The sequence below is a fragment of the Alligator sinensis genome, unplaced genomic scaffold, assembly GCF_000455745.1.
Source record: "Alligator sinensis unplaced genomic scaffold, ASM45574v1 scaffold460_1, whole genome shotgun sequence".
In the NCBI taxonomy this organism is placed as follows: domain Eukaryota; kingdom Metazoa; phylum Chordata; order Crocodylia; family Alligatoridae; genus Alligator; species Alligator sinensis.
In genome coordinates this window covers 384,630-412,518 of record NW_005842553.1, presented here as the reverse complement: position 1 = coordinate 412,518, position 27,889 = coordinate 384,630, and the positions used below count along the sequence as shown (strand labels likewise).

Sequence of the window (27,889 nt, the reverse complement as noted above, 5' to 3'; positions counted from 1 at the left end):
GTGACAGACAAAAGTAGGCAAGGCAGGTTTTGATTTTCAAGGAAGTGGTAAAATGTCCTTTTAAGAAGGGCACTGTGATAGAAAATACATGAATGCTGGTAAATGGAAGAGGTTTTTTGAAAGTCTGTTAAGGATTGATTTTGAGGTGAGACCATCTTTTTTCATTTGTGACTGATTTACTCCTATGTTGTAGTGGAGAAAAAGGTTAATGCATTTCTTCCAGGCATCAGGGGCAGTTATAATGGACCAAGGTTATCCGTCTCTATTTTGTCATAAAATAAACAGAAGTTTATGTGAATAGTGAAGCATTACATTATTCAGAGATGCTCCCCTTACCCTTCCTGGGAAAAGGAAGGGTTAGTGTGACTTTAGAACTTCTTTTTTTCTTTTAAATTTCTAAAAAGTGGCTCGTCTTATCTGTCATCTCTATTCAATATGAAGCAGTGGAGATGTTCATAGTTTAAAGATGTCTAACACTTTCTCTATACTTTCTCTATCTATTAATATGTGAGTACAGACTGATATTTATATAAATTTGATTTGGAATTGAAAATGAATGCCTATCTGGAAACGCAAATGCATACATAAGCTCCCTGGTCTCTTTCTCTCACTGTCTCTGTAGATAAATGAATGAGATAGACAGCTGATCTATATAGTTTGTCTATATCTTTTTCCCCTCCATTTTTATTGTAATTGGAAACAGCTGATTTACAGGACAGTAATCCTCAGATGGTTCCTGTCTCACTAAATTTCAGTTTGTGTGTGTTTCAACAAATGTTTGGCTTTGCTGAGCATGTTGGCATACTGTGTTAGCACAACCTGATTTATTGTCTCGGTGCCATCCGTTTGGTCCAGCAAGGTGATGCTCAGTGTCTCCGTGGGGACTGTTGTAATCCTGGGGAAAAAAAAAAACAAACCTAAATTTTTCTCAGTACTGAAGAAAGAGAGGTGGAAAAAAAAATTGTTTATTGAAACATTGACATTTCTAGTACGTGTTACTTCAGAGACCATGGAAAGTCTTTCAAGGAAGCTGGGCATTTTTGATGCCTTTGAAAATACAAATTGGTTGCGGGTGCTTGTATCTCCAGAAAGTCTGATACTTGGTATCCAGGAGGCTTTTGTTGGTGGAACTGAAATTGGGGTTATGTTTGTTTGTGAAAGTTCTGTCAACTGAAAAACTTAATCAATAAGCTATGCTGTTTTATGGACGTTGAACAACATAGTACTGGCTGTAGTTAGACTTCTTCACTAAACCCTGTTATGATTTTGCTACAATCTTCTTCTTGTATGTAGCAAATAATCTCCCCTGCCACTACAAAGCAGGGGAGATTATTTGCTACATACAAGAAGAAGATTGTAGCAAAATCATTTTTCTACAAGTATTGCTGGTGCTTGAGTTTAATTTATTTTTTATTTGTTCGTGGCCTGAGAGCAGTGCAAGGATTCTTTGAAAAGGAAGAGGAAAGGGTTCATTCACTTTGGGCTTTAGAGTTGACCAGAGGAAACCTGGAAAGTGAGAAATGCTCTACATTACCTACAGGCTTTCTTTTCTGTATCCAAAATGGAGCTTCTTTGTAACTGATCTCTGATTGTGTTTTTCTGCTCCATTTTTTTCTGGACACATATGGCCTTGTTAGTATTTCTGGCTGCTGTTACCTTATTGATGTGGTGGGCTTGCCGGCAGCAGCCCAGTGCACTGATTTTCAAGAAGGTTTAAAGTGATTGGTGGGGGCATTTCTTCCCTCCCCACCAATCAGGTGCTGGATGGGGAGAGGCTTGCCCTGCCTCTACCCAGGGGTAAAGTGAAGAGCCAGACCAGAGAGGGGACTAGCACTCCCCTCTGTCTAATTGTTTCATTTCCAATCCAAGCCTCTGAAGAGGATAAAAAGGCAGCATGCCTAGCAGACTGACGGCTGCAATGAGGGATGAAGAAGAGGACTAAGAAGAACTGGCAGAGCTGGCCATCAGGGCAGAGGGGTTGCCCCAGAAAAGCCCAGAAGATGACACATAAGATGGGGAGTGGCAAGTGGCTATGTCCCCAGCCCTGCCATGAGGGAGTATGGTGTCGGTGCACAGGTTGGTGCATGGAGGGTCCAGGAGCGGACTGAGACCCCAGTGTTGTATGCGGCAGCTCAGGTCTCCAACCCCGCTGCACAAGGCAGGGCGGCTGGTGCATGGATCGGTGCATGAAGAATCCAGGAGTGGACTGAGACTCTGGAGCTCCACTTGGCAGCTTGGGTATCCAACCCCTGCACAAGGCAGGGCAAGTGGTGCACAGGTCAGTGCATGGAGGGTTCAGGAGCGGACCGAGGTCCTGAAGCCGCACTGGGCAGCTTGTGTCTCCAACCCTCCTGTACAAGGCAGGGCCATTGGTGCATGGGCCAGTGCACAGGGCCACAAGTGGGCCTAAAGTCTAGGAGAGCCCCAACTCAGAAGGAGGAAGAGATAAGTGCAGCCCCAAGAGATGAGTGCAGCTTCAACAGGCCCCAGAGGAGTTGTAAGTCACCCAGGAAAGGGGATTCCTACAGGGGAGGGAGGCCCTCCCTTTGATGGCATACAGCTGGGGAGACACCCCAAAGGAAGGAGGGGCTCTGGGGTTGAGGCCTGGCCAATTGGGTGATTTGGACAGAGTTAAAGTTGGCCCTTAGGGCATTGGGGTATCCATTCTCCTTTTTCCTTCCCCTGCCCCACCATCCAGGGTAGGTTCTTTTGGGGCACAACCGTTGTGCTCTGGCAGTATGCTGACCTTTGCTTCATTTGTGAACCCTGCACCTTATGCTTTGTAACTTTGCACCCTATTAGAGTATAAGACTGCATAACATTCAATGAAACACTTTTTTGACCTCCTGATCTCTCACCTGTATATAGAGTGTTTATATATAATTATAATTCTTGTATTTTTATTTATATATATATATATATGTGTGTGTGTGTGTGTGTGTGTGCGTATATGTATGTATGTTAATATTATAACTTCTATATCCTATTAAATTTATATATAGTTAAGTTTCAACACATGTTCCAGCTCTGCAGTATAAGGATAGGAGGAAAGCTGCACACAGCTGGGCAGTTATGCCTCCCACAATGCACCTCCACTTGCTAACAGCCCTTCACTAAGAGCAGGGGTACGTAACCGAGTACCACCTGGGTTACATTGATAATACCCTGGATATTTCTGCTGCTTTCTCTACTTGATTCCATTTTATTGTATTAAACTTTGATTTGTTGAACTGTGACTTCTTGTATGTGATGGTCTGCATAGAACACATTTTGCAATGTTTGTACTGTATAGGAAAAAAACAATAAGAAGGGATTCTGTCAACATAGGCAATGTGGCTGATCCCTTTTGCTTCCACTTCAAGGACCTGTTACAACCTACTCTTTTTCCTATTAGGTTGGGGAATGGTGCTGGGTGCATCTGTTGAGAACATTATTTAGAGAAATTGCTTTCTGTTCCTGATTGCACTGTAGCTCTTAAAACAATCGTAGATGCTGCTCATCTAGGACTGTTTTAACAGGTAGCTTCCCTCAGGCCTAAGCTATTTTAATTTTGATTTTTATGGTACTGTGTTCAGCCAGAAGACAACACTGTCCTCCTCATTTACTAACGAATGGCAAAAGGCCTATACTTTTCTCTTGAGTGGCAAAACAAAAGGGGCAGTCACAGAAGAAAAAATTAGAAATATAAACGAAATTAAGGAAAGAGGGGGAAAAATGAACAAATGTTGAAAAGGATAGGAGAAGGGTGGAAAACTGATGCAAATGGATATAGGAGGGAGATGCTGCAAATGGATATAGGAGGGAGATGCTGCAAATGGATATAGGAGTGGGGATACTGACCCATCAGTGCACCTAGAGCCTGTCTCTCATACTCTAGAAAATCCGTTACCATAAAGGGATGTATTTCAAGTAATGGGAACTGAGGAAAAGGGAAGTTTCTTTTCTGAAAATTGTGAGAGGACTAGGACCAGCATTATTTAGGTGCTGCTTGATGGTTTGCTGCTCCATAGCTGATTTAAGAGTTCTTCTCCCCAAGATTTATGCCGCAAGCATCATTTTGACAAACGTAAAAGAAACCCCCAATTCTTTGGTGGAGGGCAGAGGAAAAAACTCATTTTTTTCCTAAATGAGTTTTGAAAGCTGTCCTGTTCTTGCAGCTCCTTCTTGAGCATCATGTTTAGGTGGGAGGTGGATGTCAACCTAAATGATAAATGGACTGAGACTGAATTAATCTGTAAAGTCACTTCAAGGAATCTGTAAATCTACTGATGGGTAGTGAGGGCAGAAGCAGGAGAGAAACAGGAATGGCTGTGAAAATAAGAAAGAGGGACCAAGCTGAAGGAAAACAAAATATAGGATGGGCTGGCTTGGGTAATTATAAATGGGAGAGCCAGTGATCCTGCATTTTACTGTGTGATTCTGGGCAGGTGATAGAGGAGTAGGTGCATATCCCACATATTTACATTCAAATTGGACTATAAGTGTTCACAAGATTTCAACCAATGTAACACCATAGAGGCAGAGATTGTGGAATAAAGAATACATATACAGTGAAATCCTGACCATATTATGGTCAGTAGGGCCAGGATTTGACTCTGATGGTTCTCTCTTGCGTATGCTTTACATTGTGCCACTTCCAGGTGGCATCATTCCAAAATGCATCTGATTCACTTGCTCTTTAAAAGGACACAGACTACTGACTCATTTTACCAGGTGCTGTATTGTTTGTTCTCAGTAGTTGTTGTGCAAAGCTAGAGAAAACAGATCTTTAAAATCTACCTGCTATTTAATCATGGATGTGGGAATCTCATAATGACAGCATTCTTGAAAGCTGAATGATGTAAACAGAGGAATAGGCCAGGTAATTATAATCAGCTATGATTTATCTTTATGCAAGACTATGTGTAGATTCCAGTTGAAAATTTGTTTTATTCTTTTAGCCACCTTTTAATGAAAAGTCCAGAGAGGTGCATCTTTGTTTTAATGACTAGAAAGTTTGGTAATATCTTATCACTGGTTTTAATTAAATCTGTTTAGAAAATGCCTGTCAATTGGTGCAACCCCTTTCTCCAGGCATGCTTATTATTGCTTGAGACTCTTATATCCAGAAGTGGTCAAAGAAATTTGGACAGAATCTTATTTTATTGGAATACGCAGTTATATTATATATGACAAATATTCACAGCCATGACTTATTTTCCTGGATTTGTTTTTATTAAATAACTGAAGACAACATTTCCAACAATATAGAAATGCCTCCTTTTGATAATTTAAAGAACAACATTTTTATATTTCTCATTTTGAAACTACTTTTCATTTTGTATTTTTTATTATTGTATTACATACTCAAAAACCCTTTGTAAAATACCCTCTACACAGCTCTTCTTATATCCGTTAAGCTTAACCTTGTAAGGAATACAAATCAGAATGTCCATGGAAGGGGCTTGTAGGCTAGGGACAGATTAAAAAAGCCTGCGCCTGAATTGATTCAGTCTTTGCTGGTTAGTCTAACTTGGTTAGGTTAAATCAGTTTTGTAATCGGACAGACATCCCAGAAATCCACTGCAGGCATGTGGGTGCCTCAGGCTAGAAGCCAGGGGTCACTAGAGCAACCCTCCCTTCCTTCCACAGCATGGAGCTGAGGGGCACATGGCCAGGCTCTGGCAGGATGCTGTGATTAGCCCAGCAAGGAATTGACAACAGTGTTTATCACCCAATTAGGAAAACAACAAGGGACATTACCAGCTACTTGTTGATTCTGTCTGTTGATTCAGCAGGGACCATAGCCAGCATGTGGTCTGCTAGCTAATACACAGACATCTCCTCAGCAAGACAGAAGCAGGAAGAGGGGAATTCCTGTTTAACAGGGAGGGGGGAAGCAGCCTGTACTCTATGGAGCTCCAGGAGAGGGAAGGGACCAGGCCTGCTGTGGAGCAGAGAGCCCCACCTGTCAGGTTTAACCTAAAAACCACTATACAAAGCCCAAGCAAAAGTTTCTGTTATGTAACTAATGCCCATCTGCAATGATAAGGAGGAGACAGTTTTAGATAAAGGATGCTTGAAAACAAAAGCAGAATCAGAGAACTAGGGCAAAGAGCTAATTTAAATATTAAAAATCACACCCCTAGGTGGGAAAAAAGTATGCTAATGAAACATACATGTATGTAAATGAGATACATAGCTAAAACACAGGTATAGAAACATGCTCAGTAAAGAACTCCTTGCGTCACTCCCTTATAACCAATTAGCAAACAAGAATGCTTATAAAGGTCCAATACTCCTGTATAAAAGATGCTTAAAATTAAAAATCTGGGTGCTTGTTACGTAAAATTATTCCGCTTGCACCTTGTATTGCTAGCAATAAATCTTCTTTATACTTTCACCCCTGGTATCTTTATTGGCTTTTGCATACCGGGCACGATCCCAGACTTGAGCTGGGGCTCAACACACCCAGCCCAGAGAGCATGCCAGGATATTGGGAGTCTCTGGTTTATCTTAAACCAGCAAGGGGTCTCGGACAGATATTGCATAAACTGGTTTGAGCTAAATCAACCAGGTTTATCTCAAGCCAGTTTCAGCCATTTTCAAACTGGTTTATGTGCACTGAACATCTGTTCTGTTACAGGTTTAAATCAGTTTGTGATCACTTAAACCAGTTTATGTGTAATGTCTGTCCCTAGCCATACTGATTTAAGTAAATTAGTTTCTAAAGAAATTGGGTTAAATTAGTATAATTTTCTCATGTAGCCAAGGCTACCTTTTCAATTGAACTCTTTAATGTTAATGATGTCTGTAGTATTTATTTGCAAGTGCATCAATTGCTGTAAAGCAGACTATGCTTGAAGCTTGGTAGCAGGATGTCATACTTACTCAATACGTGTCTCTCTTTGTTTGTAAATATGGCAGGTACAGTTGAAACAATCTCTTTAATATGTGTCTATGGGATATGGCAGTAGACCTGCAATAAAAAGTTGAACAGAGTCCTGTTTTTCAGATGCCTCTACATTTTGGGAGAAGAGCATCAGAAGCACAAACTGGGCTTAAGAAGAAACTAAACTGTGGGTTTTGGCTTGCTTCCTCATATACCTCCCACGCCCCTCAGGCATTCTCTTCTTGCTCCAAAAAGTAGTTAAAAATTACTTACCAAACCAGAAGTAGAATCAAAAAGTGATTAGCTTTCAGCTGTTGGTAGAGAATAGTAATCCATGTAAATAAGCTCCCACACATAAATTATTGATCTCTTGTTCAGAAAACAAAATCTGTAGTCTCTTCTGATTTTCAGGTTCCTTGACCTTTTCCACCCTGCATTCAGAAGCTGTTTAGGCAGAATTTCCATTTTATTTTGGTAGAATAACAATTAAAATACTTCAGCTATCCAGATTCCCAGAACAATCTGTATTTAATTACTTTTAGCTTTTTAATTTTTTTTAAATCCCTTCCATCTTTGTTTAGGGCAGTAATTGTCAGCCAGGGTGCCATAGTACCCTAGGGTGCTAGAAGATTCTTAGAAGGGTGCTGAGAAGTACTTTGCAATATTAGTGCATACACATGATTCACAAGATAAACACAAATATTTCAAATAGGAATCCATAGCATCCCATAGACTGCAATAGGTCAGAAAATATCTGATTTCTTTGCAAACAGAATTGCTCTGTAATTATTCCGTAGTCAAAAAATTGCTGACAGCTAGGAGGTAGCATTTTCCAAATGGTGTCTTGAGTTTAACAAGATTGAAAATCAATCACTGTTTTAATGTGATTTAATGTTATAATGTGAGGGAGTGTGAGCCCCTTCCCAGTGGAGGTGCTGCACTGAGCAGCCAGTGAAGCTGTGGCAGGCTGCACGCGGCAGCACCAGGGTTGGGAGTGGGCCACAACCCTGCAACCCCCACCACAGTGTTGCCATGGTCTACAGCAACTCTGCCAGCCCTGCAGTATTCAGTCCCGAGAGTCAGTCTTCGGCGTTGATTAGTTCCAGGGCTTCTGTACCTTTAATGAAGTTTCAGGGAGTTCCTGGCTCTGTATTGATCCTGTCCTCTTGTTAGTCTGTGGTTTCCTAAGTGTTAATTGCTGCTCATTAACTTGTTATCCTGGCTAGCTACTGTGTTACGCAATCAATCATGATTTATTCAGGGACCCGCTCAATACAGAGAAGCCGTGGTTTGATTCCGGCCATTGCTAACATTGTTACATGGTACAACTTACTTTAAAACTTAAAGTACATTTGTTACAAAGTTAAAAAGCATAGAATATAAAACATAAAAGGGTAAAATGCCATGGCACATACAACAAACAGACCAAATACAATGAGGGGTGGGGGTCATACTGATGCAGAATACTATTTTATACCCATAAAAGCATCTACAAACTGTATTTTTATTACAAGTACACCTTATATTCTATAAAAATAATAATAATATAATAAAAGAAGAAGGAGGAGGAGGCAAGAAAAGGTAGAAAAGAGAAAGCATCCCCAAAAGGGGGCAAATACTCCAAAAGGGGCTTTTGCCATATGGAGGGGGCTTCACATTGGAGTGGGGGCAGGCAAGAAAAAGATTTCTTGCTACAATGGGCTGCTACCCATCTTGGTCACTCACCACTCCAGCTGCTGGACGGGCAGGGCCTGGCCCCCCAGTGCTCTGTCCGTGCTTGAGACAAGCACCCTCCTGGCAACAGGGGGTTTATTCAGCTGCTGGCACTGAGCACAGGCCGAGCAGCGGCTGCAGCTGGGCAGAGCAGACTCCGCTGCAGTGCCAGTGGCCAGTGGCTGAATAAACCCCTCCTGTCGGTTGCCCTGAGCACAGAGAGGCCGCTGGCACCACAGCTGGGTCTGCCCAGCCCGGCCATTGCTGCTCTGTGCTCAGGGATGGCTCCCTCCCAACAGGAGAGGGCTTATTCAGCTGCTGGCCCCGAGCACAGAGTGGTGGGAGCCAGGCTGGGCAGACCCTGCTGCGGTGCCAGTGGCTGAATAAGCACCCTCCTGCTGGGGTCTTTCCCCGAGCACAGAAAGGCTGCTGGCACTGCAATGGGGTCTGCCCGGCCCAGCTGCAGCCACCGCACAGGCTGTGCTCTGGCCAGAGGATTAATAAGCCCCCTCTTGTCAGGAGGGGCTTGCCCTGAGCACAGGCCAAGCAGTGGAGGCCAGCCCCACCCCCACCCAGTAGCTAGAGCAGCAAGCGGTGAGTGACCATGGCAGGCAGCAGCCTGCCGAGTACAATCCCCTTCCCAGTGGGGGATGCTCTGTGGGGCCAGCAGAGCTGCTGCTGAATGCAGCAGCATGGTGGGGGCTTGCAGGGCTCTGGCCTGCTCTGGATCCCGGTGCTACTGAAGCCTGCCGCAGCTCTGCCAGCCCCGCAGCACAGCACCTCTGCCAGGAAGGAGCTCGTGCTCCACCACATTATGACAGGGGCTGCTGCCTCCAACAAGGGCTCTGCCTCCTCCCGCTGCAGTGGCAGGGCAGGGGCATGGCTAGACACTGGCTGGGGTTTATTCCCCCTCCCTCCATTGTAGGGGGCCTATTCCAGGGCAGGGAGCATGGTGGTGATGGAGGCAGACCTGGTTGCCAGTGGGAATAGAGGGGAGACTAACTCTCCTCCCTGCCTCTGCCTCTGCCTCAGGGGCCGTGGTGCCCCACTGCTGCAGCAATGAGGAGGAGCACCCGGCTGACATGGCTTGGGTCTCTGCTGGTGGAATAGAGAGGGAGGAATTAAACCCCTCTCTGGCCAGTTCAGCCCGGACTGCCCTCCCCACCCCCCCTCAGCACAGCTTCCCTGTAGCTAAGGGCATACTCTAGCACCTCCCAGCGCCTGGCCTAAGCAACTGCAGGCATGTGCCTGCATTGCCTCAGTCCAGGGAGAATGTTTGTCCTGTTACAAACCGGTTCGTCTTAGACAGGTTAGCCTAACCTGCAAGGGTTGAATCAACTCAGGCTCCGGCTTTTTGAATGTCTGTCCCTAGCCTTTGAAGCCATTAAACCTACTGACCATGACTCTTGTCATAGATGACAGTGGCTGGGCTTTTAAGGGCCTGTTCCAAAGCCCAATGAACTCAGTGGAAAGTCTCCCATTGGCCCAGTGTTTTTTGGATGAAATCACAAAGAGGATTCCATTGATGCTGTAATTTGCAGGATTTGTTAAAATAGTGGAACTTGCACAGTGTTTTAGCCAATTTTCTTCCCAGCATTTTTTTTAATGTGGGCTTGATGTCTTTGTTTACAGACCTGAGATGGGAGTGTTATTAACAGTTCAGCTGAAGGATCAAGTGCTTTTTGCATACAAAGTGCAGGTGCCAGCATGAGGCAGATGCCTTATATTGCCTTGATCATGACTCCTTGCACTCTGTCAATATTTGGTTCTTACATTTTTCATCTATTGGATTATTGGCTTTCTCAGAAAAAATAAACATTTGCTCTTCCATATTTTCAATAATGAGCCTGTTTGAAAGAGACTATGATTACAACTTCAAGCCAAGCACCCTACATGCATCCCAACAGTGCTTTTAAATTTGCTTTATGATGATAGTTTTTGAATATTTAAGTGTCAACTTGTTGTTAAGTGTTTCTATGCTTGACAAGAGAGTATGAATTAAACTGTGTGTGTGATTATATTCTGTCTACAGGATGTGCAGATCTAGGTCCCGCGTCTTCAAAGACCTAAATTTGTGCATAACTTCAAGTATGACGTCAGTATAACTACTCCTGTTCACAACATTATATGTATTTCCAGGTCTTTTCAGGATCTGGAGTTTATTTGGCACCCAGGATATTCATATTTGGGCTAATTTGTGAAAATGAAAATCAGTCAATATTTATTGCCAACCATTATGACAGTGAACTGATTATCCCAGACTGTTTCCATCCCCACGTGTGCACATCAATAAATACTCACTCAGCTATGACCCTAATCAACTCAAACCCAGATTAAGCAGATGTGTCCTAAAGGCTGCCAGATTTGGACTGCGGTGAGCCTCAAAATGTCTTTATTAATTTTTATTGCCTTCAATCTTTTAAAACACTTATCCAAGGCTGAGGGCATTTTACAGAACTATAAAATACAGAAGATGAGCTGTGAATCGTAGCACAACATTTTCCACTTGCCCTAGGAACTCCATAATATTTCTACCAATTGGCTACTATAATCATGATTTCTCTCCCCAAAAGTCCTGGGTAGGGATGAGGGTTGACATGATCATGGCTGGAGGAATGGGAGGAGGGTATAGAGATGCAATTCCAGAGCCATGAGGTACATTTATGCCTGTGTGCAATCTCTGCTTTGTGAAGCTTGCCACCCACCAGGATTAGAATGAAGCATGACTGCTGTCTGATGGTTCAATGAGTGTGCGTGTGTGTGTATGCTTCCATTTGTCTCATATTTGAAGCCTAACAAAATCTGCATGTTCTTTAGTACAGTGGGGGCCAAACTTTTGGGTAGATTTGCCACAAATTAGCCCTGCACCCTCCCTGAGTACCACTCTGATTCCTTCTCCTGCCCAATCTGCCGCTTTGCCTTCTGCTCCCCACCCTGTCCTCAGTCAGCCATGTGCCACACACAGAGGCTGCCCATGCCACTCGTAGCACCTATGGCAGAGGTTGGCCACCCCTCCTTTAAGTCATGCAATATTCACTTGAATGTTTTTTCAAGGAAAGCCTTCTCTCAAAAGCCTAATGGGTAGTGCACCACAAGTGCTCCTTTTGCCTAAAATAATAAAGATTCTTGTATCCCTGGGCTAAAGTCTCTAAGGTCTCTATGGCAATTACATTTTTATACCGTCTGAACATGAGTCAGTACCTGTAAAGCATAATCAGATTCTCCACGTCTATTAATGATGTCAAAAACTCTCAGTTATCAAAATGTGTTTTGGGTCCCATATGAGATGTAGCTAAAAATCTAGTTGTGTTTTTTTATTATTATTTTGTAGAATGGTATTGTATCCCAATTCTTAGGAACTCAGATTCTGCAGTTGGTTCATGCGTGTGTGTGTGAGAGAGAGAGAGACAGAATGAGAGAGAGAGAGATACAAAGAGTGTGAGAGTACCAGTTTTTAATAAAGGTTCAATATTTAATAATTATTAGTTATGATAGAGTATGATTATTTACTTTAATGGAGGCTATTGCCAGGTTAGTGGACATTTGTGTACAGATTTAAGAGTGGCAGTGCTATACAATAAGCTGAGTCCAACAGCCCAGAAAGAAGCAATTACTCCATTAATGGAAAGGAAAGGCAATTGTCCCAAATAGAAGAGCTGTCACAGCTAGCATAACCAGAATGAACTGATACAATGAGTGAGGTCTGATGTTGGTGTAGCTTATCTGTAGCTCCTATCATTTTGCATCACTTCCACAAATGTGTTTGAAACAAACTGATGTTCTTGAGATTGCCCTGTGGCTTGTGATGGCTTTAATTGCTCAACAGGGAGCTGGAACTGAGGAGGCAGAAGAGGCACTGCCTTGCTCCCTAGACTATTCCTTATTTGTTGTTTTATGGGACTAGATGGTAATGGAAGTATGCATGCCAGTACCTCGTGCAGCAGGAGTGTACTGTGCCACAGATCTCTGGAGGTGTGAATTATATGGCTTTCCCAGTTTGTGCTGGAGCTATACAAAACTGATGTTAAATTCCCTGACAAATAAAAGAAACTAAAGAAGATGTCACTAGACCCATGTTTCAATGTTTCCACATGCAAATGTCATTCTTTCAACTGAAAAAATAAGGCTAAGATTAAAAGCATCCTTCTGCACCTTGTAGGAAACATATTTAACAGTAGCCTTTAGTGTATTCATTTGAGCACCAGGACTTTTCTCTGATATCCAAGAGGTCAGCCAGGTCTCAACATGTTTTTATGTCCTCATGGTCCGCAACAAAGTTTTCTAGCCATTTGATATGAAGTCTCATCTGTTCTGTACTTAAGAGTGATGTCCCCTCAGCCCCCTGGTCTTGCCCCTTGCAGGCCCTGGGCTTGCACCCCCAGTCTTTGCTGTCTGGTATCACAGTACTCTGACAAACAGCAGCCCTCCTTTTGAAGTGTTTGGGTTTTTGGTCCCATGCAGCCCATGGGATCCCAGACATTGGAAGGGCTCTATGCTGAGTGTTCCTGCAGTACCCCTGTGGCCTCCAAGCCACGCCTATCAGCCATACCCAATCCTCTGGTATTTAAATGCAACAAAAAGCATGGTCTCCACGCCAAAAAAAAGGCACCTCACCTGGAGTTAATCCCACATCATGGCAGCCTTGCAACACAGGCTTAAAACACTTATCTGCTGCTGTCCAGTGGTGCAGAGGCTTCGTTCCATCTCCTCTGGAGTCCTTCCTCCTTGGGCAGCCTGGCCATCTACCCCCTTGAGCTCTGCTGCCTGCAGCTTGTAAGGCTAGAATGCCCCTCTCTGGCTCAGGCCCATGGTTTATGTGCCTCCTCTCCAAGTCACCTGACCCTCAACTTTTACCCCAAGCCTGTTAATCAATGCCTTTTTATTCAAGGCATCTTATTCAAGGGCCCTCTGCCATTATCAGTGTGTCCAGGGGGCTGGGGTCAGCCAGCTGACCCTGTTTCCTTCCCTCCTTCAGCAATAGGGTAGGGCCCCTGCTACAGAAGGATGATGCCTTTTTATATTTCTGTCCTGTAGCAACGTACAAGGACATAATGAAAGGTGTAGCACAGCTAGTAGGGGACATACGGCATGTCACTCTTGGTTCTGAGATGGCTGTTAATCCCACTGGCTTCAAACTTTTAGCATGGATACTGCTTTAAATCCCATGTCCTGAGGTCAAGGATTCTCCCTCATGAGCGCCAACTCATCTCCTTCAGGACATTTTTTTCTTTGAACATTCCAGATCAGGCACATTCTTATTTTGTGTTTAGCATGCACAAGTGCCAGGAGGAATGGTAAAGAAATCTCTGCTGGAATGAGAGAGGGAGGCCTTGAGAGCAGATACTGTAGTTTGCCGGAAGCACAGTTAGAAATATTAATACAGATGGTGTCCTCAGATTTTAATCAAATGAATTTGAGCTGCTGCTGAGATGGAGGTGTTTAATTTGTTCCCCAGTGCAAAGAATCCATTGCTACATGAAATGGAATTTGGTTAACAGTATCAAGTTTTAAGTTGCATAAAAGCACCGTTTGCTTTGTATAGGAGACCATTGCACGCTTTTATTTTTTTCTTTTTAGTTTTGGCTGAAACAACATTGTTTCTAAAAGGCTGAAAGTTCTCATAAAGGCAAGGGCATGGTAGAGGGGAGCAGCGTGCGTAGACTATGATAAAACTTATGCCTTACTGTATTACCTATCCGTTCTGTTCCAGTCCTGTAATAGTTTCTAAGTGGATCTATCATTCCACCAGTAGTGATCCACCCAGACAATGTCACTAGATTTTTTAAACTCAGCCCTCCAACAGAAGACATGCTTTACAAGTTTGACCGTATAAATATCCTGGGTAAATTTCATCCTGTACAATTACATTCTGTCCACTTGCATTTTCCTTTTTAGTTGGCTGTGCTGTTTGTCTTCATTTTCTATGCTAAACTGTTTCATGATGTTGCTGTACATTTCTTTCCAAATGTGATTGTATTTAAGTAGAAGGTGAATTGATTCTAATATGCTGTTTATTTTATAAAGTGCTTTGAGATACCATTTATTTTCCTGTCAAATTAAAACTCTCATTATAATCTTTTAATTTCATTCCATCTCAGACCTATTAAAAGGCAAAACAGTATTACACAATGCTTTTAATAAGTTGATTCCAGTGATACCTTAATTGGTTCTTGTTAAAAGGGAGACCTCCACACACATACATGTCTGTATGTATTTTAGAGATTTTTAATATCTCAAACTAGCATTTCCCACAATTAAAACCCCCCCCAATAACTTGGAAAAAAATCCCCAGATTTAAGCATCATAGTATATACTTTTTAGTTTGAATGCTCAAACCATTATGTATGTCATTTGTATGACTGTTTGCTTCAATAAGGGCTTGTGTGTGGCTGTGATCTCAACGTTATAATAATGTGGCTATTATTAGGATTATCTTGCTCCTGTGCTCAGTGGAGTGTGGAGTCAATGAATCTTTTGCCACAGATGTCAGCAGGACCTAGGTCCGTACATAAAAACAAAATACTTAGGTCTTGATGAGTATCTGGACTTGTAGGAGTATCAGCCTTATGGTCTGTCCTCCTTTTGTTCCCTCTGCCTTCAGTAACATGATCAGGAGCTATAATAGTAACATTTAAACTGAATATGATTTAGTAAAAAGATTTTATCCCTTCACAGAGAGATTTGCAAACCCTATTCCTGATCTCATAGAGTTCTATCTTAATAAGACAAAGCAAAATGTTATTTTCTGTCTCCTGGAGTCGTATGAAAGAAATGAGGGTATTCTCTCTGTTCATCTTAAACATGTTACTTTCCTTGAGCTTGTAGGTAGATTTTGCAATGAACAGACTGCAATGTCCTTGGGGCTTGGGCTTGTTCCATATTTATCCATAACATGCCATGCTGACCTAGTGGGAGGCAAGAATAGGAGCAAGGATTGTATGTGACTTGGTTCATTACACTCTCAAGACAATGGCATGATACATACATGCCCCTGGTTTGTGTTGTGGTTCTGATACTTGACACCATTTGAATGTAACAGTTTACTGACATGTTTTGTATAGAGTGTAACCTGGTGTTTTTGTTTTTGCCATCTGGGATGGTCCATTAAAAAATCCTTTAAACTCTGTTACTTCCCTTACAGTCCCATCTTGCACATTGCTGTTGAATCTTTGAGTTTCTAACATTGGGTTGATTTCAGTGAGAATTTCCCAGGTCCTGCACTCATGGAATCAAACAACAGTTGGATTCAGTAAAAGGAGAGGTGAACACTTAAATATATCCTCCTTTACAACAGGACTACATTTCCCCAGGCTGGAAACATGTCTCATTCAAAACTTCTGAAATCATGATGTAATTAGGAAAAGTGAGTCTGCTGCCTGTGATCTTGGCACCCATTGATCCAAGTTCAAATTCCAAGTTTGGTTTCTCGCTCCATGAATGAATGAGGCAGCATTGCAGGATAAGGCTTGTCTATGCAGGAGATGGGCCACAACTGGAACGAACCTCAGTGGGAAAGAAAGACCATTGTAAGCTTCATCTGCTGCAGGCACAAGGCTCATTTCTCTGGCCTGCCTTTGCAAATTTAAATATATTTTTAAAAAACAAAGATCTACTCTGCACTCTTAGATCTCCCTCTGCAGAGAGGATTAGAGAACAGATCTCAAATGACAAGTGTTAAGCAACTTGCTTGTTGTATTATAAAGACACTCAGCTACTATGATGATGAGGACAGGGCAATATAAGAACTTATGCAGAGTGAAATTGTGGAGGTAGGAGACATGCAGTTAAATACCAGAGGATGCTAAGCCTTACATCACATTCCATAGGGAATGGCTTTCTTTATGTTCAGAAGGGAACTTTTTCCTTAAACATTCGGTGTCTTCTTCAACGAGCAATGTGCCTGAAACCTCTGAGAGCTAGCAAAGGCTATGCGAAATGCAGTGGCATTCTTCCTCCTCACATACAATGCTTACAGTCCTAAATTGTGTGTGCAAACTAGTCTTGCATCCCATAGTGTCCCTTGCAACATAGATCTGACTCCTTGTGAAGTCTTTTAACCAGCAGACTACTGGCAAGATTAGGTTGTACTAGAACTGGCTGAGTTGTGTGCACGCACTGAACTGTGGCACATGAAAGATTCTGCGTAGCTGGCTCTCATTCTTTAACTGTATGCTAATAGCTGTGTTGTCTGTTTTGAATACAGAAAGCTGACATAATCTGTGCATCTTCTGTACCGGGGAAACTTGATGGTATTGTAGACAACATAGTTAATAGAACAAGGAATGTGAACAGATCAATAACTGCAGATGGTTCCTCTGATCCAGGGAGAGGCACAACATTGATTTGCAAAATAAGAATGTGGACACAGCAGTGGAAATATGCTCAGTGTATGCACACTAGATAATAAAGTAATGTGAAATGCCCTCAGCCTCAATCAAAGGCAAGCAGTAAATCAGGAAGCAGCAGCATGCATCCCCTCTGAAGTGAGAGGCCGCGAAGCATGCAAATGAATATTGGAGCCATGCAAAATGAACTGTCAACAAGGGAGAGAATAAAACCCAGGGGTGTTCTTCATCAATCAAATGATGCACTGTCCACACACTCAATTGTTTACTTGTCCTGCATGATGCCATGTTAGAAGCAGCAATGTCAGATCATGACAGTGAGACAGAAAAAGAGCAGCTTCTCAGCTAGTGCTAGGGGCATCTCAAAAGCTTTGGCAGTTGAATCCAGACAATCATTTTATATTTTGGATGCTTATCAGGAATGTGTAGGCCTTTTAGGTCTGCAGAACTTATAGGAAGCAGCTTTCTCATGATGTTTCTGGCACATCCTGCTTCTTGTCAAGCAAGAGATACTGTAAGAGCAGCTATTTCTATAGGCTGTCATCAGCCTGCCAGTGAAGTGTATGAGAATACTTTGATGTGACTTGAGCACAAGTAAGATAAAGCTCAACATTAGGGCTTTCCACTTCCACAGCAGAGTAGGAAAAAAGAACACAAGAAGTTGACAGGGGCAAAAGGTGCTAACTGAAATTTATTGCACCTCACAAAATTAGCTGGTTTGGATTTAGTTTAAGGTCAGATTCTGTTATGTTCGTATTATATTAATGTTGTTTTGCTGACCCCTAACCTGAACACCCAAAGTGGGCATAGGAGTGGTAATTGCACTGAATGAAATGATCTTGCTCCATTCAAACAAATAGTGAGTGTGTATAGATTTCACACACGTGCTTGTTTGGGGCAAAATATAATAAAGAAGCCGAAGAAGTGTGGTCTAAGCAGATGCATAGAGCAGAGGGACCATCAAAATAGTCAGAAGATGTACATATAAGTCACAACCTGTACCCCAAACCCTCCATTAAGACCAAAGCAATCAAGGAATCTGGCTGAAATTGGTACTTAGACAAATAATAAGTCTAGTGTGGTATGAGCAGGCTGTGTGTTATATTCCACATAACTTGGGGCATATTGCATATCTTCTGCAGCATTGTCATTTCTACTTGTTCTATGCTTCTATATCTCTAAAAGCTGCTATACTAGATAGCATTTTTGGAATGTGAACTAATAGTCACCAAGAGGGGAATGACACCAGCTTTCTTTGGTTTTTCTCCCCCTTCCCCTTTTGAAAAAAAGACTGAAATCCAAGTTGGTGGAATTTGAGAAATGATAATGTAACTGATCTCAATTGGATGTTAGCCTTAATTTTATCCCATCCTGACCAGATGTTGGTGGTTACATGCCAAGTTTTGTATTTACAGTTGTGATTAATATCCAGGCTTAGTTTAATTTGGGAGGCTTTCTGGAAGTGGGGTTAAGCTAGTTCCATCCTACCTTCCTAAATCTTCCTGCAGTTTGAGTTGAATATAGTATTTTACACTTCCTTATTTTAAACCACTATGAAGCATTCCTGTAAAAGAAAAGCTGTAGCTTTCTATTTCAGTTGTAGTCTTGCCTCAGTGTTGGGCAACCTGATAACTGTTTCATATGGAGCCCTTTGTGATCCTCTGGGATAGATGGCAGTATATAAATTGAAGTTACTTACATGTAGGTTTGTAACATAGAGGTGCTCCACATATGCTGCACATGAAGTGGCCTTAAAAAACATTGCTTGCCTGCTTATCTGATGGTAGTAAATAGTTTTTTACAGGGACATAAACCACAAATATATTTAAATATAACTATCACCCTGGGAAAGGACATTTGAGTAGCTATTTGTGCCTGGGTCACCAAAATTTCATGATATTTTTGCAAAGCTGACAAATGGCCTATTCCTGATCTACTTAGTCAGCAAATGTCTAAGCGAAGTCACTGTGAGACTCGTCTGAGCAGAAAGCTAGCGCAGACTTAAGGATTTTGTCCACACTGTATTCATGTGTGCAAATATGTGTATTTGCATGTAAACACACTGTATATATGTGTGCAAGTATGTGTATTTGCATATAAACACACATACACACACTTATCAGAAGTTTCAAGCCATCTGACATTGCTCTGCATCTAAACGATGAGTTGTCAATAATGATTTTGCAGACAGGCTGAAGTGTGTAATAAAAATGTTATTAAATTAAAACATAAGCAGGATCCAGCATGAGCCGTTCTTTAAATAGCTTATTATGAAAGGCACAAAGATGTTTCTCTTAGCAAATTTAAAATAATCATTAGAATCCTTCAACAGATTGCTGCTAATTGGATTGAGAATTAAAGAGCTTTGTACGACTGCAAAGTTAATTAATAGCTCATTACTTTTTTAATAAGGCAAATTTATTTGGAAATAAAAGAGATGCCATCGAGTTTATCACAGATTAGATGCTAGATTGGGAATATTACTCATTTTTGTCACAGGAGAGAGTAGTTTTAATAAAGTCACAAGGACCTGTCACTGTCAAGGGAAATCTAAATCCCTCAAAAGACACTGAAATCCCTAAACCCCCATTAATTTGCTTTTCCTGATGATGGAGGCACACATTTCCTTTCCTTAACTCCCATTTTTGTTGGTGAATGTGGAGCTTACTAAAAAAGAGGCACTGCAGTGTGTTCTGTTTATCTAAACATCCTGGAAGTTTTGTGGCAGGGAAGTCTGAGATGCTTTCTCAAAATCCCCATTTGTGCATTCAAACAGTTTGCCATTCTCCCTGCTCAGCCATGCCCCTTCCTAATCTTTCTAATTCACTTCTGTGATGCCCCAACTCTCTTACCTAGTGCACCCTCTCACTGTCTCCTCCCTTTCCTAGTCCAGGCAAGTTTTTTGTTTGTTCAGTGCCTAAGTGGCCTTTCCTTTTCACTTGGTGCCTTCAGATAGCTGGGGGTACGGTCTCAACCCTAATGCTCTCTTCACTGACTTATTTGACAATTCAAATTTTTGGTGTGAGGCACCCGAGAATGTATAGTATCCCTGAAACTAAGGAAGGCTTAAAGCTCAGCAGATTTTGAAACAGCTGCTAGCTTGGCACCCATTATCAGATTTGTGGACATTTTGAGATGGACATGAGTCTGATGCAGGATTTGGGTGGAGGGAACCTGGATGAGGTGAATGAGGCTTGACTTGAGATTTGAATTAAGTACCACCTCTTGGCTTGTAGTTGTTCAAATGAGTGTATGGGCTTTGTTACACCTTACGCTGCAAGATGCACAAATGTTGATCAGTATTAGTGCTAGCTTGAATCTTGGAGCAGTCACACCCTTAGTCTAGAAACCTTCTCTGACTGAACCCCACCTGCACAGCTGTGTCTTGCCACTAGAGGCCTGGCAAGCAGGGGCAGGACAAGGAGTTGTAGCTGTGAGTTGCCACTAGAGGGCTGATGAGCCAGAACAGCCTTCTGTCCCTGGTCTACAGGCAGGGGTGTGAGAGGCCTGGGATACTGGAGGATTTCAATTTGGGCAGCACATTAGCACTTCATGGAGCAGGTGCTGGGCATTGCAGGTCAGAGCTAATCCTGCCTTGGAGTGACATAACTTTGAGTCACATAATGAGTGCTGAAAACAACTTTAAGGTGTTAATGTACAGATAGTCCCAGGGTTAAGAACTCCAGAAGCCAGCCATAATTACCGTATAACAAGGCCCTATCAAAACCTTAATGGCTCTGGCACTGGCTAAAGCTAAGCAGAGTCTAAAGATAGGTTTTCTGAAAAATATCCAACATAACTTTGTAAATGCATTTCATTCCTCCAGCCTAGTTCCTGCTAATTATCTTGGACTTGTGTTGAGAACAGATGGTACAGTAGTAAAGCATGAAATATACTTGTAACATGGACAGAGTGAACTATGGACTGGTGAGAAATGCTGCCGTGGATGCAGGTATACAATAGTGAAAGGATGTTTATAGGTTTCTAGGTATTAAGAGTAGAAACTACCACTGTGGTTTTCTAATCTTAGTTCTTCTACAAAACACAGGCCATAACATTTTACTGTATTAGTACCTGTTTCATGTCCAGTAGCTGAAAATGTTAAAATTGAGACTGAGTACTTTCCAGTGATGGCAAATCCTCCAGGACCATTGTTAGTTTGTTTAAGTGGGTAATATCCTTACTGTTAAAAAGGTTATACCTTATTTTTTTTGTTTTGATTTGTATAGCTTTCAGACATTGAAACTTCTTACCCTTTTTTTGGTTGGACTTCAGGGCTTTAGGGCTGTTTTATCCATTTTCTGTTCTCACTTGTAGATTCTTATAGACTGTTTGACCAGGTGCTCCATTAATTTCCCCTTGATTTACTGAATAGAGCTCCTTGTGCTTTTCACTGTATAACATATCTTCCAATATTTTCGTTATCACGGCTCTCCTCTGAAATCTTCCATGCTATTTCAACATAAGTTTATCAGGGGTGACCACCAGTATCTGGGGGAACGTTTGTTCACCAGAGCACCCCAAGGGATGACGACTAGGTCGAACGGTCATAAACTACTACAAGACCGTTTCAGGCTGGACATAAGGAAGAATTTCTTTACTGTCTGAGCCCCCAAGGTCTGGAACAACCTGCCACCGGGGGCGGGGGGTTCAAGCGCCTACATTGAACACCTTCAAGAGCAAACTGGATGCTTATCTTGCTGGGATCCTATGACCCCAGCTGACTTCCTGCCCTTTGGGCAGGGGGCTGGACTCAATGATCTTCCGAGGTTCCTTCCATCCCTAATGTCTATGAAATATGAACATCTTCACTGAAGTGTGGATGCCAGAACTACAGCATTACAGCGGCAGTTGTGCCCGGGTTAAATAGAGAGGTAATGTAATTTTTAGGGCTGTGTGAAATTTCGCCGCCAGTTTTGTTTAGAAGCTGTTTCGACCTGTTTTGAGTTTGAAACAGCAAAATTGAAATGGAACATATATAGTCGAAACAGCTGCAAAACAAAATGAGGCAAGTCGAAACATTTCGCCGTTTTGACTCTGTTTTGACGTTTCACCCATAGGTTATAATGGGGAAGGACAAAACAGCCTATAACTTTGTCATTTTTGTTTTGATTTGGATGAAATTTGCAGGAATTGTAGCCTCTTCTGAGGGCATAAAGCTTGTCAAGTTTCAATAGGTGCAGGGGGTGTAGAGAAACTTCACCCCAAACTTTTGAAAGCAAAACTTGTGTCATATGTCTGTGTTATGCTGCAGTGGGGTCAAAACTGCAGGCATGCTAGCACCTGCAGAGGCCACAAAACCTGCTGAGTTTCAAGGAGATAGGTGCAGGGATTTGGGGGAAACTGTACCTCAAGCTGTGGACAAGCAAAACTAGTGACATGGGTGACACTGTGTGTGTTAAGGCACAGCAGAGTGAAAGCTGCAGGCCTGCTAGCCCCTGCTGAGGCCACGAAGCGTGCCAGCTGGCAAGGAGATAGGTGCAGGGGGGTTCTGGGGCCCTGCACCTCTGGCTGCTGACAGGCAAAACTCCTGACATGGGTGCTTGTGCAACTGACTGTCTCTATCTTGGGGCAGAAGCAGTTCCTGGCTCTGTATTGATTCTTTCCCCTCCTTAGTTTGTGGTTTTGTAGGTGTTAATCCTTGCTCATTAACTTATTATCCTCACTAGTTATTGTGTATTGAGCTGGTCCCTGAGTGAATCATGACTTATCACATAACACAGTAGCTAGCTAGCACAAGCACTGATGTTACAATTTTTGCCTGCCAGCAGCTAGGGGTGCAGGGTCCCAGAACCCCCCTGCACCTATCTCCTTAACAGCTGGAAGGCTTTGTGGTCACTGCAGGGCCTAGCAGCCAGGCCTACAGTAGTTTCCACCCCCACCCCTCCATGCCCCAAGACAGACACAGTTGCACAAGCACCCATGTCACAAGTTTTGCCAGTCAGCAGCTAGAGGTGCAGAGCCTCAGAACCCAGAAGCCCCTGCACCTATCTCCTTGACAGCTGCATGCTGGGATTAGTCCCCACATTGTCCTGCACACCTGATCTAATATGCAGGACCCTGGCCAGAGGGTCTCCCTGCATATCTATGGGAAGCCCTGAGGGCCCCATGAGACAGCGTTGTGGGGCTGGATCTGGCCTGTGGTGTTACCAGATTTGCCCATCACCTTGGGGTGTGCTCATTTATTAGGGATACATTTTTAGGGTTTTGGTAATTCTATCAATGTGCTGCTTGTGTTACTTGTGTTTCTATACGGAGCTCTATATCTCCTTTCTGCAAGTCCTCACCCCCAATGGAGCTATCTTGCAGGACTCAGTTTCAATGGGGCTGGTTTCCTCCAGCCACCAAATCAGTCATACACACAAACACACACAGATTAACGTGACACGCCTGACCCGGCCGGGTCGATCAGCATGGATAGGCTGACACCCTCATATGCCAAGAATCAGTTCATCAGAACACTGCAGTCAGACACAAGCACACAGGTAAACAGAATACCTCTGAATCCAGCTGGGTGTCCAGCTGACACCCTCATGGGCCAGCATTCAGTTCATTAGGGCACGTCTGAACCAAACTGGGTCAATCAGCCTGTACAAGCTGATCCCCTTATGTGTTTCAAACTCAGCACGTCCCAATCTTTAGCTTCTTGATGAGCAGGCCCCACAGTGTTTTTGGGCTTCACAGGGATCTTTAGCTTAGGTAAAAGAAGCGTTGCTGCAGAGCAAATGAGGAAGGAGAAATAGAGAAGGAAAAATGTACCCAGTTACTACCAGTTTGACTATAAAAGTTATTAATTGCTAAGTATATGAAATATATAATGGCACTAGTAGTAATAGACATGCAAAGGAAAAACAAACACAAACAATTACAATACTACCTTGGTTTCACTAAGTATTTGGGGAAACTTAGCTCAGGCTTAACTAATACAGTTCAGGTTCAATGAAAAAAAGAGAAAAGGTGGGGGCGGGGGGGGGGGGGGGGGGAGAGAGCTCTGGGATCTCACCAGTCCAAGGCACTCACGTTTCAAAGCTGACAGGTAAAGGTCTTAGCACAATCCCTGAAGGGAGATGATCTGCCTCCTTCAGCCTCTCGAGAAGAAATTCCTATGGATAGCAGATATACTGATGGGATATCTCATGGTTTCTTCAGAAACAATAGATAGCTTGCAGCCTGAGGGTTTGGGATTTTTACTTGTTGTGAACAAGCCTCAGCTTAGCATGACTTTTCCAGATCTTACTATAGTCTTTTAACAGACTTAACGCAATTATTGGAGTGTTCATAACTTTTTGTGGAGAGGACTTCCACCAGTCGTCCTGGGAAAAGTATGACAACACTTGTGGTCAGGGCTCCAACAGGTTGGACACTGTGATGAACCCTTTACCATTGTTCAAATGTTGCCCATACCCCCTCTGACTCAGTTTCTTTGCCTCATCATTCCCTAACCCAGCAACCGAGCTTTAGTCAATCAAGTTTAAATAGGCCTCCCATAGTAGGACTGGGGAATGTACGGCCCGAGATGCCTATTAAACTTAGAAAGGTGGGGGGGGGAAGTCCTTTGTAAATCCAGATTAGAACTGGTCTGATAAATGCTGAGCTGGGTGTGTGTAAATGTGGGTTGATTAGCATTTGGAACACAGATTCCCCATCATGCAGTGCTCCCCTGCTTCTCTGATCCCAGAATTCACTGCAGTGTCTGCTTCAGGCATTCTGTTTTCCATCTCCCATGTAAATGAATGGTCATCTGGTTCCATCTCAGATGCAAATGAAACCTAGGGCAGTTGTTTCACTCTTGTCACCCTTAACTGGAAGGTTTTAGGTGTGTCTCCCACTGCATCTTAATCAGTTTCGTTTAGGTAGAGGAGGGGAGGTGGGGGCAGCAGTCTTTGTGAGTCAGACAGGCTGCATCCTGTGCCAGGGTTCCCCAAGAACATGGAGCTGAGAGGTAACAGTGGGCAAGGTGTTAAGCACCCTTGTTCTAAGCTCTTGCTAAAGTGTGCTTACAATCGCCTAAGTGTTACATCTGTCCACATCATCAGTGTTTGCCTGCTTATACCTCCAAAGATCACAGTAGTCTTTTTTGTTTCAGCACCTGGGAGCTTGTAATTAACTGATCATCTGCTTTGGTGCCCAAGATCTTTTTTGTAGTTACTGCCTCTCAGGATAAGGCCATCATCCTGTAAGCATGACCTATTTTCTTAGTCCCTAGATACATAGCTTTACATTTGACCTCATAAAATTGATTACTGTTTGATTGCACACAGCTTACCACCTAACCCTTATTGCAATGCATTAGTGACCTGTCCTCTACATTATTTGTCAATCCTCCAGTCTTTCATTTATAAATGTCATTATGGTAAGGCCCACAAACCAATCCCTGAAGGACTCTGGAAGTAATGCACCTGCTTGATGATGAATCTGAATTTAAACTTATATTTTAAAACTTATTTCTTAGCCGGATTTGAATCCATTTGTTGTGTTGTATTAGGTGTTCTAGTTTTATTGATCATAAATGTTATATAAAATGCTATGTGGTAGCAAATCAAATGCCTTGCAAAAGTTATGCCAACACTGTTACATTAACCAACTTATAATCTAATTAATAAATTATTTCAAGTTAGTTTGTCGGGACCCGATTTCCATAAAACCATGTTGATTGGAATTCATTATACTACCTTCCCTTAATCTGTTATTAATTAAATCCTGTGTCAGCTGTTTCATTATTTTGCTAGGGATTAATGCCAGGTTGATAGTTGCCAGAGTCATTTTGTTTACCCTCTTAAAAATATTTTAAAACATTGTTCTGTTAATCAACATTTCCTCCTTCAGTAGATCAGTTATATTTCAAGCATTTTATGTATTATAAGTTTTATTCAAAATGTGTAATCACCATATATCCACAAAACATGAACACCTCTAAATTTTTAGGGTGTTTACATTCCATATCTAAATTTTGACCCAGGTCTGCTGACACCAGTACATTTTAATTACTTCTTAATTTCCCCATTATAGAGATGAGAATATAGTACATAACCTGGCTCCAGGTGTCTTTCCACATAGACAAGGAAATTAAAAATATATATAACCTTGCCAATGCACCAGGTACAGATATCCTTCCCCAGGTTATTTCATTTCATGAGTCTCTTTATCATTTTGCTTTCTGTTTGTAATTAGGAAAGTCAGTTTCCAGTCATGTTGAAGGATGATTAGTGTTTTGTATAATTCATTAAACCTGTTTGTTTTTAAAGTCTATTTTTATTTCATTTTTTCCCATGTGAGGTCAGGTTACGATCACCATCTGTTTCTTCTACCTATTTTTCCATATTCTATAAAATATAATGAACATAAAACCTCGATGAGTGAAAACTTCATTATGGTGGTCATAAAATGCCTTCTATTGCTTCCTGTCATCCTTAAAATGACAGGAGGGGATTTTCTTTTTATTAACACAGCCTCTCTACTGGCCCTTCCTGAATGTGTTCCATCCATTTGGAGGGATCTACCTACTGATTATGAAGTTGAATATCACAAATAATAAGTAGAGATGGGCCAAGAACATGAATAGCCTCAAGGGCCCATATACCTTGCGTTGCTGAAATATACTTGTGTTTTGGGGTGCCTGAATGGGAGACGGGTTTCTGATCATTTTATTTTGCAATTTCCTCTTGATGCTCAGTATGACTATGGCAATGGCATCAGTCCATATTCTGGCTTTCATTGGATATTTGCTGGTGTTGAACCTGAAAGTAGTGGTGCCGAAACTGAATGGCTGCAGAACCAACTTGTTTAAAAAGCATTTCGAAATGGTGGCTGTAAAAAGAGAAATTAAAAGCAAAGATCTCTGCAAAGATCTTGCCTGATCTCTGCATCATTGTTTTCATGTAAGCCTAATAGTAACATAAAATGTGACATTGAAGAAGTTCAAGTTCTGTGGACACATCTACATGTGCCTACTAACATATAGCCATAACTATATGTTAGCTTATTGCTATCTCGCATGCAACTGCATGTGCTCCCAGACTGCAGTGCATTTTTCTTGGTCACAGCAGTCCCAGCTGGCAGGGAACCTGGGGGGTCAGCCTGCCAGCCTGGGGCTGCTCTGACTGGGTTCAGCGTGCTGTGGAAGGGCTGGTTGGAGCATGAGGGTGCTTAAGCACAGAGCTAGCCAGAAGACAGCCCCTGCACTGAAGCGCCTGTGCCCCAGCCAGCCAGATCAGCGTCTACATGTGCACTGCTGAGCATGAAAAAACTCTGGAGCAGGGTTCGACTTGTATTTACAAGTACTACCCACACGAGTTTTAGTTTTGTTTGCCTTAATAGGGTGCATGTGTAGATGATGAGGCATTTACTGCACAATTAGCACCTCATACCTAAACATTTCAGTTTTGGGATCCTATCATCTGATGAGATCTGACAATTCATGTTTCAAATGCTTTTTTGTATGTAATGCTCATGACTTCCTTTGTTGTGGTTGTACAAATGTTTGTACTGGCTACTGGCTACACAGGTCACAATGAACTGGTAGTTTATACTTTGAATTCTTGGACCTCAAAAAGCCTTTAGACAGAACATGTAAAATAAAATCATACAGAAATATTTCTTTTGAGTTAATAATTTTGAGAGGGTCTCAAAGATGAGTTTGGCTACCATTCAAATGGAAATAGAACTGTGAATATTCAAAAAGTTCAATAAGACAATTTTTTTTTAAAGAAAGGAAACCCCACAAGACTCTCTCAGAAATAATTACGTCAGGAAATATGCTTCAAATAAGGAATTCATCGTCTGAAATTAAGTCTTAAGAACTTTATTTTCAAGGCATAATGCTCTTATACATGAAATTTCTTATACTGTTTTAAAGCCTGAAGCAGAAACTACATTCAGTGTTTCAGGTGACCTTGAGTGTAAATCTGTGTAAATCTTTGATCTGATAACATCACACATTGAGATCATATTGTGGTAGGCA

At 42.2% G+C, this 27,889-nt stretch overlaps 1 protein-coding gene and 1 long non-coding RNA gene across 2 annotated transcripts in view; one reads left to right on the top strand and one right to left on the bottom strand.

Moving 5' to 3' along the window:
* LOC112551671 (receptor-type tyrosine-protein phosphatase T-like) overlaps positions 1–27,889 on the top strand; it is a gene marked incomplete at its 3' end in the record, with an annotated part of 373,371 nt that overhangs the window by 21,441 nt on the left and 324,041 nt on the right. The gene's annotated exons all lie outside the window — the stretch shown is intronic.
* Positions 769–7,218, bottom strand: LOC102380675. Its single transcript, XR_324812.1, has 3 exons — positions 7,145–7,218; positions 6,871–6,958; positions 769–895 (listed from the first exon to the last, which is right to left on the bottom strand). It is a non-coding gene; the product is annotated as an uncharacterized LOC102380675 (long non-coding RNA).